A 7,925-nucleotide genomic window follows, 5' to 3' on the forward strand; every position below is an offset into this window, starting at 1 on the left:
CACAGAGAAAAACACACAAAAAGTTTTTAAAATATAAATAAATAATAAATTTAAGCTGGGTAGTGGTGGTGGTACATCGCTCTAATCCTAGCACTTGTGAGTTCAAGGCCAACCTGGTCTACATACAGAATGAGCTCCAGGACAGCCAAGGCAGTTACACAGAGAAATTCTGTCTCAAAAAAAAAATCAAAAATGAAAGATTTAACCAAGGAGTTCTGACATTTGTACACTAAAATATTTCACTTGAAAATTTGTAAAAATGTAAAGATAAAACAAATAAGTCAAAACATATTCCATGTTAAAAAGTTCAAAGACTTAAATTTGTTAAGTTGTCAATTGTACCCAAGTGATCTTTCAAATTCAATGCAACTACTGTCAAAAGTACATATTTTAAGAAAAATTTACCCAAAAATTCAGTGTGAAAAAAATAAAAATTAAAAAATAATAGCATGATTAATGTGTAACAGATAGGCAAAAGATCAAGCTAACCCAAATCCTGAAATAGATGGGGTAAATGGTATCTAGGTCTTATCCCTTATTGATGGACTGTGTACTGTTCTATAGGTGGTGGGACCTGGAAGAATGGAACCAATAAATGAGACAGACTAAAATCTCATACAACAGCCAGCTTCAACTTGCAGAAGCAGCAATTATCTGCACAAGATTGTTGCCCATCAACACCCTGTCACAGAATAAGGACTAGTTCATGATGTGGGAGAGTCTTCTGTTTTGTGTTACTTTCATTGGCTAATAAAGAAACTGCCTTGGCCCTTTAATAGGACAGAAAATTAGGTAGGCGGAGTAAACAAACAGAATGCTGGGAGAAAGAAGCTGAGTCAGGCAGTCGCCATGATTCTCCTGCCAGACACAGATGCAGGTTAAGATCTTCCCTGGTAAGCCACCTCGTGGGGCTATACACAGATTATTAAAAATGGGTTAATCGAGATGTGAGAATTAGCCAATTAGAGGCTGGAACTAATGGGCCAGGCAGTGTTTAAAAGAATACAGTCTCCGTGTAATTATTTCTGGGCATAAGCTAGCCAGGTGGCTGGGAGCCGGGCAGGACACAGCCCGCCGCTCCACACTACTACAGAGTGGTTGCTCCTATTACAACAAGTTCATGGGGCCCGCCCCCAAGCAGATTTATAGGCTAATAAACAGTTAATAGAGAAAAGAGAGACAGTTTCCTCAAGGGTATAGCCACTGGCACAGTGCCCATGATCCTGTAAACAAACTTTTACCTATACTGTAAATAATCCGAATGAGACTCATTGGGTCACTGTAGTGATATTTTGTTTATTCTCCAACAAATAAAGCTTGCCTGGAGATCAGAGTGTGGAGATAGCCACTAGTTAACCATAGAGGCCAGGCAGTGGTGGCACACACCTTTGATCCCAGTACTCGGGGGGCATATGCCTTTAATCCCAGCATTAGAGAGGTGGAGACAGGAATATAAGACAGGTGGAGACAGGATCTCTCAATTTGCAGTCTGAGGATTTTATAGAGGTATGAACTCTAATGGCAGGCTTCTCGACGTCTCTGAGCTTTTAGCTTTCACCCCCTAATACCTGACTCTGGGTTTTTATTATTAAGATCAATTAGAATTCATGCTACAGGTCACCAAAAAAAAAGACGTGAAAGTAGAGGAGGTCTAGTTGTGAAGAGGAAAGGGCTTAATAAGAGGGGGAGGGAATAAAAGAGGACAATTGGAATAAATATAACTGAAATACATCATGTATATGTATGAAAATACGATGATGAACCTATACTTATGTATAATTAGTGTATACTAATAAAACATTAGAAAATTATCCAGGTACAGTGACTCATGACTTTAGCTCCTATAATTGGGAAGGTGAGTCCAACCTGGGCCACATAATGAGTCGTTATGTCCAAAATTAAAAAAAAACAATAAGATTCAAGGATGAGAAGTACAACAGAGCATTTGTCTAGTATATGTAAAAGTCTAGGTTCAAGTGTGTCAGTATTATTTTTCAAAAATCAAAGAGGCATGATGGACTGAACAGGACAAGGATATCCACACACCAGCCCCGGGGTGGTCGCCCCCCAGGCACTAAGGAGGAAGCGTGATGCACTGAGCAGGACAAGGAGGCCACATGCAGGCCCGGGGCAGTCCACCCCAGGATCCAGGAGAAAACACAGGCCCTCGCTGTGCCTTGAGCCAAACTGATGGACACTATTATGGTGAGCAAATGTATGGTGTGGTATGTGAGAGAGAAAGAGACAGAATGATTGGTGTCCTGTGGACAGAGGCAGATCTGAAGAGGTGAAAACATTGAGGAGAAGGCTGAGTGACTTGATTGTTACCCAGGACCATGATGATATCTAGCCCTGGGCTGCTGTCAGGGCCTATGTCTGGGTTCATGGCCCTGACACAGCCTCAGTCTGTGTTGATGTCCATGGCTCCTGATACCATCATAGGCTGTGAGAATAGGGCAGTACAGAATTTGTCCCACTCCTCACTGGCTGCAACACTAGGGAAAACTGTTTCTGCTCCTTACAGGCTTGAGCACTTAGGAGAGAGTGTCCTACACCTCACCAGGGCTGCACAGCAGTGCTCACCCTGTTCATAGGGGCATGAGCAAGCTGACCCTGAGGGTATGAGAATGGGAGAGCAAGTCACATCCCTCTTGTGTGCCATATGGTAGCATGGGTGAGGGAAAGATGCTGTCCTCTCCTCGCCCCTCACCAGTTGAGGGACCTTGTGCCTTGCACAAGTAGAGTCAACCCTGTAGACAGTGGGCGAGCCAGCCCTGAGGATGTGAAAGGGGTATAGCTGGTACCTCCTCCATGTCTGCAGTATGGTGGGCTGGAGATGCCCTTCCCACTTGCCCCTACTGCCTCCAGTTGGAAAAGAAGCTGACCCTCCCCTTTACCAGTTGCAACACTTGAGAAAGCAGGTCCTGCACCCCATCTGGGCTGCACAGCAGAGCTGACCTTGTTGGGGGTGCATCAAGGTGAGCTGGTCTAAAAACATGACTGTGGGAGATCTGACCCCACCTCTCATCTGCCTTATGGTGGCATGGTGGGGGAGAGATGCCCTCCCCCATGATGCACTCCCCCACCACTACTCCTGAGGAGTATGGGAGAGCTGGCTCTGAGGTCTTAAGATTGGAGAGCTGCCCCTGCCCCTGTCCCTCCCCAGCTGCAGCACACAGGAGAGCAGACCCTGCTCTTCACCTGGGCAATACAGTAGAGCCGACCCTGTTGGTGGATGTGTGGATGAGCCAGCCTCAAATTTGTGAGCATGAGAGAGCTGTCCCCAAAACTCATCTGTCATGTGGAGGCATGGGCGGGGGCGAGATGCCCCTCCTTATTCCTCACCACCTGCAACAAATGGGGAGCAGACGCTCCCCCTAACCAGCTGCAGCACTCAGGAGAGCAGGCCCTGCTCCTCACCTGTTTAGCACAATAGAGCTGACCCCTTTGGTGCAGACACAGCTGAGCTGGCCCTGAGGGTGTGCAGGTGGGATAACTAGCCACATCCCCATCATCTGCCATGTGGTGGGGAGGGTGAGGGAGAGATGCCCTCCCCCTTGCCCCTGCCACCTGTGACGGTGAGGGAGTTGACCCTCCCTCATACCAGCTGCAGTACTTGGGAAAGTGGGCACTGCACCTCATCTGGACAGCACAGTAGAGTAGACCCTATTGACAGGGGTGAGGGTGACCTAGATGGAGAACGTGAGTGTGGGAGATCTGGCCCCTTCTTCATCTGCCATGTGGTGGTGGGGATGGGGAAGAGATGCCCTCCCCACCTTGCCAGCACAGTAGAGTAGACCCTATTGACAGGGGTGAGGGTGACCTAGATGGAGAACGTGAGTGTGGGAGATCTGGCCCCTTCTTCATCTACCATGTGGTGGTGGGGATGGGGAAGAGATGCCCTCCCCACCTTGCCACCTGTGTTAGGTGAGAGAGCTGGCCCTGAGGTCATAGAGCAGGAGAGCTGTCGCTGCCCCTCATCAGCTGCAGCACTCAGGAGATTAGCCCCTGCACCTCTCCTGGGCAACACAGTAGAGCTGGCCCTGAATGAACAGGTGTGGTCAAGCTGACACTGAGTGTGTGAAAGCAAGAGAACCGGCCCCACCTCTTGCTCATCACTGCAAGGGGTGAACTAGCCAGGGTAATGCTGGAGAGCTCACACTAGAGGTGAGGATGGGGAGGAGCTGGTGGGCTGCCAAACTTTGCAACTGTGCAGGTCCAGAACCAGGGTTATGAGTTGGCCCACCCCAACATCCACGCCATCTATGATCTGCTGGAGCACATGAAGGGGCCAGTCCTGCAGACCCAAAGCTCCAGGATCTCCATGACACACCAAACAACAAGATATCCAAGAGGAGTTCCAGTGAGTGTCCAGTACCAAAAGTGTAGTAGAAACCAGAGGCCTCAAACCAAACTAATGACTCATTGCAATGAGCACTTGCAAGTAAAGATATATGGACAAAAGAGCTTACTGCATGACTCATGGTGTCACACTGAAGCTTCCATGATGAGATTTTTTTTCCTTTCTTCCTTCTTTTTTTCTCTTAAATTTTATTTTATTTTATTTTGGAGGGAGGTTGCAAGGGCAGAGGGCAGATATGAAGGAACAGGGAAATGAATGGGATTGAGATGCATGATGTGAAAGACACAACAAATAAAAAGAAATTTTAAAAATTCAAAGTGGAGAAAGGAATGGATGTAAATATAGCCTTTTAATATATTTTCTCTCTTGCTGATCTTTATGATCATGTTACAATGATTTCAAAATATCTTGTTTTAATTAAAATGGATGTCTGTAAGCATTGTGATAACCACAAAACAAAAATCTGTAAGGAGGACTGCAGAGATTGCTGTTAAGAGAACTTGCTGATCTTTGCAGAGGACCCAGGTTCAGTTCCCAGCACCCACATGGTGGCTCACAACCCTCTGTAACTCCACTTGGAAAGGATCCAACACCTTCTTTTGACCTCCATGGACAGCAAACACACATACAGTGCACATACATAAATGCAGGAAAAACACTCATACAAATAAAATAAATCTAAGAAAAACCTATAGTGGACAAACCAATAATACTAAGCAAGGAATCCAAATGTATATAATTTAGGAAATCAGTCACAAAGAGAGACTGTAAGGAAGGGAGAGATGAGCTACAGTAAAACCAGAGAACAAGTTGCAAAAGGGTTGTGATAGAAACCATATATATTGCTGTGGAATAATCCTTTTGTACACTGTGAGTATGCATTACTCTCATTGGTTTTCTCAAAAACCAACTGACCAATATGTAAGCAGGAATAGGTTAGGCAGGAGAGCTGAGATTGAGAGAAGGCAGGGAAGAAGAGGGCAGAGTCACCGGATGCAGAGGGAGCAGGAGATGAAAATACTGTGCTGAGAAGAGGAGCCACCACTTGGTACAGCATAGATAAGAAATATGGGTTAATTTAAGCTGAAAGAGCTGGCTGAGAATAAGCTTAATGTATCAGCTGAGTAGTTATAATTAATAATAAGTCTCTCTGTGTGGCTATTTGCAAGCCAGAAGTCTCAACAAAACATTCTGCCTACAACCTATCAATAGTTTCTTTAGACGTAAGAAACTATTTCCAATTGATACACAGAGAATACCACAATGGTTTAAAAAGCAAGACCAAGTATAGAGTTACATAAAAGAAACCTCACTTCACAAGACACACACAGGTTGAAGGCAAAGGTATAGAATAAGAGCCTAGAACCTTCTCTAAAGGAAGAGGATTCTAGGAAATGAAATAGAGAAATATACATTGAGAACAAAATTAACTAAGAAAAATGTTAAAAAATCAAAAGACCCAAATGAACAATTTTGGTAAAGTGAACAACTTCTTGGTGTAATAGTAGGGATGAAATGTCCAGTCTTACCAGAAGGTATTAATACTGCTGTAGCACCAGTCTGAGAATACAGCAGTGTCGAAAGCAGGATCAGTACTTCTGGAAACAAAGGCTATTGTACGTTCAAGTAAACACTGATAGGGATCTGTGCCCTTCATTCACGCAGTCTCTGTAAGTCACGTCTTTCCTTATTTCTTTCAGGCAGTGTTCACTGACCAGCTTCCTCACTGTCCGTCTCATCTAGAATCTTTTAGAATCTAGAGTACATACCACGGCATCTATACAAGAACGGCTGCTTTTCAATCTATTCTCTGCAAGGCAAACAAAAGAGATTTCTTTTACCTCATGGATTGTTGGAATTACAGATATGAGCCACCAAGTCCACTTTCTACAATCAATGTCTGTGAATGCGATTTTTATTCACATATAAATTAATGAATTTTAGGAGATTAAAACATGGATTAAACATGAATTAGTGTTGGAAATTTGAACATCTATAATCAGGGAAAAAATTAAAAGTCTATGTACCCTTATAGCTTTGAATATTATTGCTTTCTTCATTTAAGTATACCCTACCTAAAATTTGTAATGTCATCTACAAGATTGGCTAAGAACTCAGAATTTTCTTACAAAATTTTCATTCCCATAAATTTTAATTACAGGTTCCTATATTAGTTACTTTTCTGTTGCTGTGATAAAATATTATGGCCAAGGCAGCTTAGCGAAGGAAGAGCTTATTTGGGCTCCTGGTTTCAGAGGTTTAGAATCCATGGTTGTGGTGCAGAGATAGCAGGCAGCAGGCAGTGGATGCGGAGAGTAGATGATGAGTTCTCACATCTTGAACCAGAAGCAAGAGGATTTTGAAACCTCAAAATTTGTGCCCAAGGCGGATCTCTGTGAGTTCGAGACCAGCCTGGTCTACAGAGCTAGTTCCAGGACAGGCTCCAAAGCCACAGAGAAACCCTGTCTCGAAAAACCAAAAAAAAAAAATTGTGCCCTGTGACATATTTCCTCCAGGAAGGTCACATCTCTCAAACCTATCCAGTTTCATGAACTGGGGACCAAGTGTTCAAACATTGGCGCCTATGGAGAACAATCTCATTCAAAGCACCACAACTCCCAAATTCTTTGATTCTCCATTAGTGGTATTTTTAACTCTCTAAAGCCCCCCCAAGTGACATTTTTTCCTATATGTTTAATTCTACTGGTGTAAAAATGCTTCTTTCTTCATATTTCTTAATATCACACCTATATTGTTACTAATTTAGCCTTCAATCATAACAGCTACAAGAGGATCAGACACTCCATTTTGTGTCCTTACTTTGCTATAAACTGATGACAAAGGAAGTGTCACACAGGAAATGTTAGTGATGAGAAGATTCTCAATAAGCAGGCACTGAGGTAAGAGTAACTGCTTCGCAGCCTATACACTAAATCCAAAGATAAAACCGCATTTAGGATGCACCCCTTGCACACACCTCCTTTTGTATAAGCAATACAGTCAGTGTAGCTGTTGATATGATAGTACTTATAGGACTTTTTCCGCAGATGGTTGGTGACGCAGAACAAATTCTGGCTAAGGGCCTCCATCTTTTCTTGGTGGTATCATTCTATGAGCCATCTACTCAGCATTAAAAGATCATATGCTTTACGTTATTTCCCTAAAATGGTAATGAAACATATTGAGCCATCTAAATTTTCTCAGTTATATTAGGAGGGAATAAAAACAGCATTTGAACAGTCTCTGGCATCAGAGAAACCATGCTACAGCTTCTTATTGTGGGACCTAAAGCAAGTTACCCAAGTGTGGTTATTTTTTTGGGGGGGGGGTTGGGTTTTTTTTTTTTTTGAGACAATGTTTTACTGTGTAGCTCAAGTTAGGCTCAAATCCACAATCCTCATGACTCAGTCTCCCGAGTGCTGGGATTATCGTCATGTGTAACCACACCTGGCTACTTAGACATGACTATCCACAAAATGGGCACGATAGGCAGTGGTCTACTTATGGACCCTAAGATTCTTTCCCAAGGCCTTGATTATTTGCCTCCTAATTCTTTTTTTTT

The sequence above is a fragment of the Microtus ochrogaster genome, chromosome X, assembly GCF_000317375.1.
Source record: "Microtus ochrogaster isolate Prairie Vole_2 chromosome X, MicOch1.0, whole genome shotgun sequence".
Classification (NCBI taxonomy): Eukaryota; Metazoa; Chordata; class Mammalia; order Rodentia; family Cricetidae; genus Microtus; species Microtus ochrogaster.